Below are 12,337 nucleotides of genomic sequence, written 5' to 3' on the forward strand. Positions count from 1 at the left end.
ACATCAAGGCAGAGGTGGTAGCTAGCTGTCTTTCTATTTTCCCCTCCTAACCAGTGAGACCTTATAGCTTTCTACCTTTGTCCATCATGGGAAAATGAGAACGCACTTCCTTTTCAGGCCTCAGTTCTTTAATTTGCAGAACAGAGATAACACAGGTCCAGTTCTTTGACACTTTCTTCCTATAGTCTTTCTCCTCCAGTCAGTTGTACTAATGAACAAGAGCAGAGGACAATCACATTGGCACTCCTGACTGTAAGGCCTGTGTGATTCTCAACAGGTGGAAGAAGGAGCCCTAAATGCCCTAAGGCATCTATAGAATTACATCAGCTTCTCTCCTGCACATCTAGAATAATACTTGTTATGTGCTAACTTTGAGAGAATTGAGAAAATAGTACTCAAGTCATTTTCTTGTTCTTTGGTTTGGCTAAGGAGCACTGGTTGATAAAGTTAAGCTGTCCTCTTCCAGGATTATGGGGCAAAACAGAGCTGGGACAGAAATCCAACCAGGTCATGAGAATGACTTGCCCACAGTGTTCTCAGTTCAACAAAGAGTGAAGCATGTAGCCAAAGAACTGAATACTCCAGACATTCTGAATGGGCTTATGCTCATATACACATAGAAAAAGTTGAGGATCATTAACTTTGATATTGACACTCTGCCATTCATTCATTTGTTCATTCAAAAAAAATATTGAGATGTCAATTTAGGGTAACCATTTATCTAGATTTGCCTAGGACTGAGGATTTCCTGGAATAAAGGACTTTCCATGCTAAAACCAGACAGTTGCAGGAAAACCAGGGTCACCCTAGAAGCAGTGATCATTCATTCAATAAATATCAACAGCCTAGTATGGGCTATAAATTTGCTGTGATAATTACGAGCAAAGGAATCATGGGAACATGTAGGGGGGCAACCTAATGGGCAAGAGGAATACTTCCTAGAGAATGTGGTCCATAAGAATTTAAGTAGAGGTGGAGAAAGAGGAAAAGGTGTAGATACATAAAGGAACTGAGACGACATTACTAACTCCATCATCAACAGTATCACCATCACCACAATTCACAGCCAGTAGTTATCAGGCACTTACCACGGGCCAGGCACAATGCTGATCCCTTTACATACATTGTTGACCGTTCTAATCCTCTTGAAAGACTCTTCTTGCTTGGCTTCTGAAACGCCTCTCTGCCAATACTTCTATCTCTCTGACAGGTTTTTGTTTTTGTTTTTGCAGGCTCTTCAATTGGCTCCTTCACCTGTTGCTTAAAAAACAGTGTACTTCCAGGTTTGAACCATGGCTCTCTTCCCTCGTGACTTTCAACACCTACCTGCCCTGGACACTCTTCCCATTCTCACAGCATTAGCTCTGTGCTAATGACCTCCGAATATGGATGGTCAGATATTTAGTCTCTCCTAAACTCCTGATCAGGATTTTCAGCTGTGCAGGCCAGCCCTAAAATTATGGGGCTCAGTTAAAAGTACAGAAGCTTATATAGCATATATGAAATGTGTTAAAGTTATAGATCAAGCTAACAGACAAATCAAGTACATTCTAGCCTCCTACTTTGACAAACTTTCATAACAACCTGGAAGATCATGGTCAATTTTAGAACCTTGGATTTCTACACTAGATCATGGAAGTATAAGGAAGCCATCCTCTCACCCACAGCCCACCCATTTCTCTTTTTACCCCAACTCCATCCACACTGCAAGGGGCCTCACATTCACGTGTGTAAACACTAATCCTCATAACCTAGCTTCATCAACAGCCCCACAAATAACTGCCTCTCCACTATCCCTAAAGGCCTGCACCTAGAGATGTAGTCTGCTCCCTGGGGAATGGAACTGAGGAAGAAGTCTATACAGATCCTAGAAGCAGGCTTAATGCTATATGAGCAAGATATTCTGTGATCCTGGGAACCTAGAGTAGTCTTGAGTAGGGGGGAGTGTGGAATTGGGTAGGGAGGTCTCCTTGGCCCTGTGCAGATGGGTACATCTGGAAGGGGACCAGAGCAAGGCCCTCTAAACTGAAGCTAAGACAGGGTCCTCTCTTGCAGTCCTGAAAATGTCTACTGGCAACTACCTACCTGTGAAGGCCCTCGGGCCCTGAAATATCACATCCAAAACTGAACCCATCATCCTTTTGCCCAGACCTGCTCTCTTCTATTCTGGTCTCTTTAAAAAGTGCCTCCCTCTACCTTGTCACTCTACACAGGCTGAAATACATGGAGATACCTGGATGCATTATACAATTTCCCATTTCCATATCTTTGCTCCAGCTGCTCCCTCTGCCTAGAACATCCTTCCTCCCTTACTCACTGCCTGCTGCACATAGCTCATACTTGATCTAAGCATCATATTCCCTGACGTCTTCTTAACTCCGCCAGCCCTCTCTCCTGCACCCAAAGAGAAATAATCACTATCAAAATATCCTTACAATATTTAAAGGTATTATTTTCTTACAGGTTGTCATCCAAACTAGGCCAAGTTCCTTCAGAGACTTTAATTAATGTTTTTACCTTTACTACCTTGCATGTTGCTGGGACATAGTTGATGCTCAGTAAATTTTCTTGAATAAATAGGTGGATAAATGGACAAAGGTAATTATTGTTTTGTACACGTTTCTTTCACATGGCTTTTAATAAGCACTCAAAAGATTTATTCAAAGTATGAGTTGTCTTATAAATACTGCAACTATTTTTTTTATCAGAGAAAGTAGCCAACAGGATAATTCTGATCTACTTATGTAAGTTATTTAATTTGAAAATGCTAAATATGTACTTAATTAAATATAATATTTATCTCCCTTGGGATTATTTTGGATGTTATTGTATAATAATTATTTGTACAATTTTTAAAATGTTTCTTTCCCATCTTATTTAGAAAATTTCTGGTTCAGACTATATTAGCTTGATGAAATTAAGAAGTAAAGCAATTAGCACCACATAATTAAGCTAAAATAGTTGTGCTTTCAACTCTGAATGATTCCACAGAAAGGGTGATTGATGTTGTGGTTAATATTGCATTGGCAGTGTGGGGGCCGATATGGAGGTATGAGTTCTCTGTGATGAGCCTCACATTTTAACTTCATTTTCTTCACACTACCTTGGCTTTTTTTATTATCCTCTGGCTGGTTTGACGGGTAAAAAATAGGATTATCATTCTAAAGATGGGAAGCTGGCATTATTAGCAGTCCTCTTTTCCCTTCTTCTCATTGTTTTCCATTCCCACCTAACTATTGAGCCAGTATCTCTCTGTTCTGCTCATGGAACTTGGAGTAAATCATTGTTTGCTGTGAAAAAAAGATTTAAAAATGTCCTAAACTAAATTCAGCTTCCCTTTGGATGATAAAATGAGAGTCACTTAGTGAAAACATTTTTATTTTACTGCCACATTCTCACTTCCACTGGGTCCAAAGTGCAATAAGTCACAGCCCCTGCCATTTGTGTGGGAGCTCAGAGAGACACAGATATACCTCAGATTACTATAACAGGATTGATTAGTAATGAAAGAATTTCTATTTTTCCTTTGTAAACTTTTTTAACTTCCAAATATTTCCTCAGAAATTTAGTTTTTAATTAATTAATTAAAAATTTCAAACATATAGAAAAGTTGGAAGAATAATACAATAAATCATTCGTATACTGTCCACTTAAAATCAACAATAGCTAACATTTGCTTCCTCTTTCTTTCTCTCTCTTTCTCTCTCTATACACACACACACACACACAGATGTGCATGGTGGGTGTGCCGGGTGGATCCCGGTTGGGCGCATGCGGGAGTCTGTCTGACTGTCTCTCCCAGTTTCTAGCTTCAGAAAAATACAAAAAAAAAAAAAAAAAATCTTCAAGACAAATTTAAAATTAGCTTGGTCAGTGGCCCAGTTTAGTTTGATCTCAGATCCCCATGTCTTTTCATTGGAGACTGCTTTAAAGTTGTTGAATTATGGAGTGAGCACACTGCTGTCATTAACAGAGAAATTCTTTCTTCCAAAACTGAGGTTGGGTAATGACTTCCTCCCCACAATAATTTTGTATTCTTCAATCAGGAGTTTTATGATAAGCAAAACAACAACAAACAGGGGTTTCTGGGGAGAGGTAGAATCTTTGCTCTGTACACAATAGCTTTAATATATTAAAATATGTCAACTGGCATTGAGACAATGAAAATAAATGCTCCTCCAAGATCCTCCCCAGTCTCAACATTCTGAGATACTTCACACAGATACTAATTCCCTTTTTTCAGTGTTTTCATTTGTGCAGCGCATTATTCTGGTGGGCACTGGGCTGTGAAAGTTACAATCTTTTTGTTAAAGGATTGAAATTGAACAGGTTTTTATCACATGGCAAGTTTCTGGAGGACCATCTTCCAGAAGCTCTACCATTGCTGACAGGCTGCTTCTCTCTATAAGGGTTTACTACATATAGTTTTCTAAATTGTCAATGCAAAAATTTCCCCTGACTTTGAGGGCAGTGTGTTGGTAGTTCTGTGGTATGCAATGATCTAATACCCAGAGAGTCTGTTACTATGCGACTGAAGCTAAGGTCAATTATGACTCCCCATCAGTGACCCTCAGCATCACTCATGCCTTTCACTGTAGTCTATTTTGAAGAGCAGACACTTTAACATTTTTAAAGGGAACCAGAATTATCATTCAAATGATAAACTGCCACACAGACTGACATTCTCTTTATGATTCATCAAAGTGCAGGTCTTAGGAGGTTATGCATCCCGACTCAGTGTTTATTAGAGATAGTGAAGACAAATAGATCAGAGAACAAATCAAACGTTGCACATCATAGATGCCAAGCTCAACAGAATAATATTAATATATGGACTATATAACCCCACTGGGCAAAAACATGTTTTATTCAGGAAAACAATGAATCAAGTAATCTCTCTATAGAAAGCCATTTACAGCTCATTTGGAAATTGAATTTATACTCTTTAATAATGCCTGTTTATACCAACGATGAAGGAGTTTCAAATAAATAAAACGGAAAGCAATGATAAATTAGCTTCCTAGCCTTTGTATGTTTATTACATTGTAATCATTCAAAACCACTGAAGTCAAATTTGTTTTACCAATTTCCTAAATTCAATTCAACGAGTTCCTGGTTCTTACACAAAACCAATTCATATTGTCAACTGACAGCAAGAAAAATTAATAGCATGCTGGTTCTTACTATCCAAAGGGATTTTACTAAGTGTAAGTAATGATAGAGGCTTTACCATCCAGCTATCTATTATTTATACATAAATTTTAGCCACATGCTCTGATACCCTTAAAATGACAATGAAATAAAAAGCTGACTCTGGGGAATATGTCATGCCCAACATATTAAAAAGGATCCCTAGGGCTTTAGGAAATAAAGAACTGTGCTAGAATTTTATTGAAAAATCATGATGACAAAGCCCTTTCCATTTAAAAATCACTGTTCATCAACATCATTGAATCAACGGCTGGAAATGACTGGAGAGGTGGTCTCATTTTGCTCTCCGCTGGGCACCTAGTTTTGGATAATGGATTCACATCACCAGCTATAAATCAGGTCAGGAGACTGTTTAGAAAATTCCCTAGGACGACAGGGCTCCTCAGCAAAGGCCCAAGCCGAGCTGAAGCCTCCCAGCCACTGCCTGTTGTAGACCTACTTTTCACTGATTCACTATCCCTCTCTGGGATGCCAGCTTCCCCCAGAAAATCCAAAATGCCTTCCTTCATAGACGATCAAACACACGCTGTCTTTCTCAGTGTTGGGGCTGCAAAGGCCGCGAAACGTTTATTCCTCTGTAATCGCCCTTATTATGAAATGCTGTGAGGTTATTTTTCTGAACGAGGATTTTCTGACAAGAGGCTGCTATTTGAAAAGAGACCTGGGGCAGCACAGGGCAGGTCTGAGACAGGCTCTATTTAATCCAGGCGCTTCTCTCATTCCACTCAGCCTTCCGTTTCAGTTGAGGGAAGGGAGGGCTGATGAGTCCTCACGGGGGGAATGTGGGAGGAAAGTAAACAGAGCACGTGAGCTGCCCAGTGCTGAGAACCCAGAAAGGATTATTTTCTCCTTACCAATCATGGCGCAAATACTCACTCAGTAAGACTCTGGGTAACGTTGTAACAACTGAGTAATGTCTCCACAGACCTCAGCCAGCATGGATGGGGAATGGGGGAAAAGATATCAGAGGCAGGAAGACCAGGTTTGAATGCTGTGGCCCCACTTAACAGCTGTTTCCTTGAGTGAGTCACTAACACTCTGAGCCTGTTTCCTCATCATACACTAAAAGATAGCAGCATCTATGCTGGAGTGTGGCTGTGACAGAGTTGGTGCATGTCAAGTGGCTGGCACTGCTTAAACAGGCTTTCCACCATCCTGCCCCTCTGCCCCCTCCCTTCCCAGACTCTGCATCCAGCAATGCAGCCAGCCCTTCATCACTGTCCTTCCTGGGACTTGTCTTATATCCATGTCAAAGATGCAAGGTCCTTGAGAGTGGCAGCTGCATCTCGCTCAGCTCTGTGTGTCCCCCAGGACCAGCCCCAGCTTCACTGTGAGCTCCTGAATAACACACAGACTGTTTGTTCAGGAACTGAGGGAAAGCCTCTCTCCTCTCTCTCTGTCTCTCTCTCTCCCCTGCTGCAGTCAGGCCTGCAGCCAGAAAAAGCCCAGTATCCCCCCCCCCCCATTGTTTCCTGCAGCCTCCACACTTCTGAGCAGCAGAGGAGGGGAAAAGACAGGGAGCTGCTCCAGACCAAGGCTGCTACTCCCACTCCAGCCTCGTGTGCTGAAAGCAGCCCTTGTTCCCTTAGAGTAGTCATATGGAGGGTGGAGTTGAGGGAGGGGGAAGGCACCACATATGCAGGAGTTCGGAAAGACTCCTCAGTCTGTCTGTTCCTCCAGCATTAAATCAAGACACTGTCCCTGAATTCACAGCACCCCTCCTCTTGTGGGTGAGATCAGGAGAATGAATTCCCTTTACTTACTGAGCACTACTGTGGCTCTATACATGATGATTTATAGAGGTTGGTTTAATTTGTCCTCAGAGCATGAGGAAATAGGGTAAATCATGTTGGCTTCATTTTGTTATAGAACAGAAAGAGTTGTCTGCTTGGCACAGCAAAACCAAACACCAAACACTGAGAACTGCAGTGGAGAAATATTGGCTATTGATGAATGGTGCCATCTAGGAGAATGGGAAGCTGATGCTCAAAAGCTCAAACTCGCCTGACCAGACTGTGGCGCAGTGGATAGAGCGTCGGACTGGGATGCGGAAGGACCCAGGTTCGAGACCCTGAGGTCACCAGCTTGAGTGTGGGCTCATCTGGTTTGAGCAAAAGCTCACCAGCTTGGACCCAAGGTCGCTGGCTTGAGCAAGAGGTTACCTGGTCTGCTGAAGGCCCACAGTCAAGGCACATATGAGAAAGCAATCAATGAACAACTAAGGTGTCGCAATGAAAAACTAATGATTGGTGCTTCTTATCTCTCTTCGTTCCTGTCTGTCTATCCCCTTCTCTGACTCCCTCTTTGTCCCTGTAAAAAGAAAAAAGCTCAAACTCCTCCAAAGTATGTAGATTACAGGTTATACAGAGTAAAAGCTCAAGACACCATGGACTAGGGGCTCTAGGTCATGCTGGGAGCTGTTTGGAGGTGAGGGAAGCGTAATGAATCATTTCTTCAGGTTTTGAGGATAGCTCTAAGGCCTCTTCCAGTGTTCTTCTGTCTGGTCTCATGGGAAAGTTAGCTGGGGTGGTGGGGGTGGGGTCATTCCACCTTAGGGCTCAGAAACTGACACATAACTTAGGCCAAAATGTTACCTTTAGCCTGCCAAAGATCTGAACCATTCGTCAGGTCTAGGCTACTGTCTTTTGCTGCCTTGGGGGTTGCTGATTATTGGGAGAAAGGCTAGGCCTCTGAGAGAGAGAGAGAGAGAGAGAGAGAGATATTGAGAGAAAGAGAGAGAGGGGTGATTTCTAGAGCTAGGGTTCAAACCTAAGTTTAATCAAGGTCATAGGACTCTGTTTCAATTTTAAAAATGAGGAAACTGAGGCTATGAGAAGTTAAGTCACTCCTCCAAGTCATAGCCAGAAAAGCCTGGGCCAGGATTTGAGGGCCCCAGGCATTTGGACTCCAGAACTCCCCCCCTCAGCATCCGTAGGATGCCTCTGACAGCAGGTGGCTGGGAGCGAGCTGACTCAAGGCTTTTGATTCATTCAGCCCTCTTTTCTGCATTAGCATTGCTTCAGCCTAATGAACAAATATTACATTATGCCTTTCTTACTTTGCAAACATCCACATGAGGCTGCTTGCCTGCAAACCCAGAGTCATAGCAGTTCCAGGTGACATGTTGACAAATGGGTTGGCTGGTGAGTAAGTTAAAAAAGAATGTTAGAATCCTTAGAGATCATCTAAATTGGAGATTCTTAAGCTGGACTTCAAAGATGGACCTTAGGGAAATCTTTAAAACCTTGAATTTGTATATACATATATTTTCCCAGGGCAAGGGCTCAGAACTTTCATGAGATTCTCAAAGCAGTTTTAAACCCGAAAAGGTTAAGAACTGTGCGCAGTCTGGCTGCATCAGACCTCACATTCTCAGGCTAGTTCCTGCCATTGCTACATGAGGCAGCATAATTTGTGATCGAGAAAACCCAGAGCTAAATGCCAGACACAGAATCTGAGCTTTGAATCTTCTGGCAAACATTTTAAAGACTCATGAATTATTAAAATGGCTAATTAAGTCAACCTTCACTAGAGAATATTTGCTTTTCCCCCCTCATCATTGAGCTCACTGTGAAACTTGCCTTCCCTCCATTGCTTGCTTAAGCACAAGATCAGTTCTTTTTGCTCTTTCTTTATTGGTCTACTAGGAAGACCTCTGAGTGACCTGCTATGTTGAATAGAGCAGCCTACTGTATGTACCTCAGTGTGCATGGCTGGGAGGCATTCAACCTGTATTCTCTTCTTTGCCCTTCACAATTCAGCTCCATGCAGCCAATCTCCCACCTTGACCTCATACCCTCTATTCTGTGTGTGAGGTCACACTGTCCTCCCTACATTTCAGAGTGTGGTTATGAGGTGTCTTTCTTTTTCCCTCCCATCCATACCTAAATCTTACTTTTAGGACCTCTCTTCAATTCCACATCCTTCATGAAAGTGTCTTGTCATTTTAAGTATATAAATTTTCTCCTTTTCTAGTAGATTATAAGTCCCTTACCAAGTAGGAACTTTTTCTTTTCTTTTTCTAATGTAGGTATTTACTAACAGGTTTTATACCAACCTAGATGCCTTATTAAAACTGTATTCATTAAGAAGTAGGTTTCTCCTCACCTCTATGTTCTTTGAAGTTGCCCACTTGCCAACAGGCTTCATTGCAAAATGAAAATGTAGCCTCTGGCCAGGAATAAGGATGCTACTCTCCCCCTTCCCATAAGACCACTGATTCAACCCATAGTCAATAGATGACTTCCCAAGGGCTTACAACCTCCATGCCGCCTACACTCAATACCTAGGTCAGAGGTCACCTCTTAGTGGCTGGCCAAATGCCCAGTGCAGGGATTGCTGCCACCTTGCTCTACCATGAAATGCTGTGAGCTCCCACTTAACCTAAACCTTTTCCACAATGTGCCCAGGCCCTGCCAGGAACAGAGGGCAACAGTGGAACACAGGCCAACCCTCAACTATACAATCTGGTCACCACCCTAAGGTGGAAGGTGGCAGTAGCTATGAGGTGGGAGTGAGCAAGGGGAGGCCAGGTAAAGTCCAGGTGGCCAGGGTACAGGGAACAAACAGTCAATAATCCATCCTGAGGAGGCATGAAGACAAGGTTACAAGAGAGTCAAGTGTCCAAGCCCCTGGGTGCATGCTTTGTTATTTCATTAGACTTCACTTACAGCAGTGGTCCCCAACCCCTGGGCCGCAAACCGGTACTGGTCCGTGGGCCATTTGGTACCGGTCCACAGAGAAAGAATAAATAACTTACATTATTTCTGTTTTATTTATATTTAAGTCTGAACGATGTTTTTTTTTTGTTGTTATTTTTTTAACAACTGATAATCAATTTATTAAAAAGGCTGATTTAAGCATCTGCAATGGTGACTTCAACCTCAACTCCCGGCTCAATACTGATGGAAGTAATCTGTTTAACAATCTCAGAAGGGCTGTGCAGGTCAATGAGACGTTTGTGGATCCTCATCTGAAACCGATCCCAAGTCTTGGAACCCTCCCCGCAGGGAGTTTTTCTTGTGGTGATTCTCAGAGTCTTGGTGGGCATGCGCACGGGTCCTTTCACTTTGAGATTCTTTTCCTTCGCACCTCTGATCAAGTCAGCACACACTAGAGAAAGAAAACGGCCTTTCAGTTCACTCGGAACAACCGAAGGCGGCTTAAAAAATTTTAACTGCTGCTGGCTCAGAATAGCGTATAAAACTATCATTTTAATTCAACAAGTGATTATCTCCTCATCGCCAACTGTGATGCGATGTTTTATTTTTTAAAAAATTACTAGATTCCCTCTGTTGCATCCGTCTAAGACTCACTCTTGACACTTGTCTTGGTCACGTGATACATTTATCCGTCCCACCCTAAAGGCTGGTCCGTGAAAATATTTTCTGACATTAAACCAGTCCGTGGCCCAAAAAAGGTTGGGGACCACTGATTTACAGAACACAAAATCAAAGATAAAATTACTAACAATTTTAAGATAGGGAATGCTGAGCATTAAAACCCAAGCGTGGCACCCTTCTGAGTGTGAGGCTCTGTGTAGCCGCACTTCATGGGCACATACCCATGAAGCCATTCCTACTGTTTCCTGAAATCCTTGGCATAACTCTCCCTGTGAAAATACAGAGGAAGCATGGGTAATTCACTTATGGATTCATAGAGTTACCCTAACATACAAAGGATACCGCCACTTACCTCAGCTACTGTTTTGTATGTGTACAAGGATTCATGACTTGGGAATGTATCTGTAGGGAGGATGAGTAAAATTGCCACGTAAGGCACTTATTTAATATTTAGCAATCAGACACACAGCTTTGATGAAAAATTTCATGTTGTTTTTTATTTTTATTTTTATTTTTATTTTTTTATTTTTTTTATTTTTGTATTTTTCTGAAGCTGGAAACGGGGAGAGACAGTCAGACAGACTCCCGCATGCGCCCAACCGGGATCCACCCGGCACACCCACCAGGGGGCGAAGCTCTGCCCACCAGGGGGCGATGCTCTGCCCCTCTGGGGCGTCGCTCTGTCGTGACCAGAGCCACTCCAGCACCTGGGGCAGAGGCCAAGGAGCCATCCCCAGTGCCCGGGCCATCTTTGCTCCAATGGAGCCTCGCTGCAGGAGGGGAAGAGAGAGACAGAGAGGAAGGAGAGGGGGAGGGGTGGAGAGGCAGATGGGCGCCTCTCCTATGTGCCCTGGCCGGGAATCGAACCCGGGACTTCTGCACGCCAGGACAACGCTCTATCACTCAGCAAACCGGCCAGGGCCATCATGTTGTTTTTTAAAAAAATTCTTAATTAAAGAGGTTGATTAACCATGACCTGCCTCCCATTCTTACCTTTCACAAAATTTAGTGATCTTTAATGTTTATCAAAACACAAATGATTAAATAAATTTTAAAAATCTTAAAAAATAAATTAATTAAGGCAGACCTGTGGTGGCGCAGTGGATAAAGCGTTGACATGGAATGCTGAGGTTTCCGGTTCGAAACCCTGGGCTTCCCTGGTCAAGGCACATATGGGAGTTGATGCTTCCTGCTCTTCCTTCTTCTCTCTCTCACTCTCCCCCTTTCTAAAACAAACTTTTAAAAAAATCTTTAAAAATAAATAAATTAGTTAATTAAGGCAAAACATAAATGGTTAAAACAAATTTTACTCAATTTCTAATTTTTTTTTTTTAGGCTTCAACAAGAAGATTAATGCAGCGTCACACTGTGGTTTTAAACACAGTGTTAACTACCGTAAGCTATACACTGGTTTTCTCTCCCTCGTAACCTTAATTCATGACTGTAACTGAATATTTATTCTAAAAAGATTTTTAAACAGTTGATTGATCCAGCTGGCACTGGCCTAGATCGGATCCCGTGATAAGTGATGCTATTTGTTCTGTTTTTAACACAAGCAAAACAGTCCCTTTCCTCAATAGTTGAACTGTTGATAGAGTGAGATGGCCTTCAAGAGCTGACCTTATGAGCTGGGCTAGGGCAGGGACTGCTGCTCATTTGCACTGATGATGTCTGGGAAGATGGCTGGGTGCTTCAATTGACCCTCAATTTCTATTTCTTCCTTTAAGCACCCTCAGACTTGAGCTGGATGTGTGTGCCTCACCCAGCACCCAGCTGCTAGGTTA

The 12,337-nt window shown here is 42.5% G+C and overlaps 1 non-coding gene across 1 annotated transcript; it reads right to left on the bottom strand.

The window, feature by feature from the left end:
• Window positions 1–10,391: 10,391 nt before the first annotated feature.
• Window positions 10,392–10,457, bottom strand: LOC136332465 (small nucleolar RNA U54). The gene has a single exon (XR_010730723.1). It is a non-coding gene; the product is annotated as a small nucleolar RNA U54 (small nucleolar RNA).
• Window positions 10,458–12,337: the final 1,880 nt, after the last annotated feature.

The sequence above is a fragment of the Saccopteryx bilineata genome, chromosome 3, assembly GCF_036850765.1.
Source record: "Saccopteryx bilineata isolate mSacBil1 chromosome 3, mSacBil1_pri_phased_curated, whole genome shotgun sequence".
In the NCBI taxonomy this organism is placed as follows: domain Eukaryota; kingdom Metazoa; phylum Chordata; class Mammalia; order Chiroptera; family Emballonuridae; genus Saccopteryx; species Saccopteryx bilineata.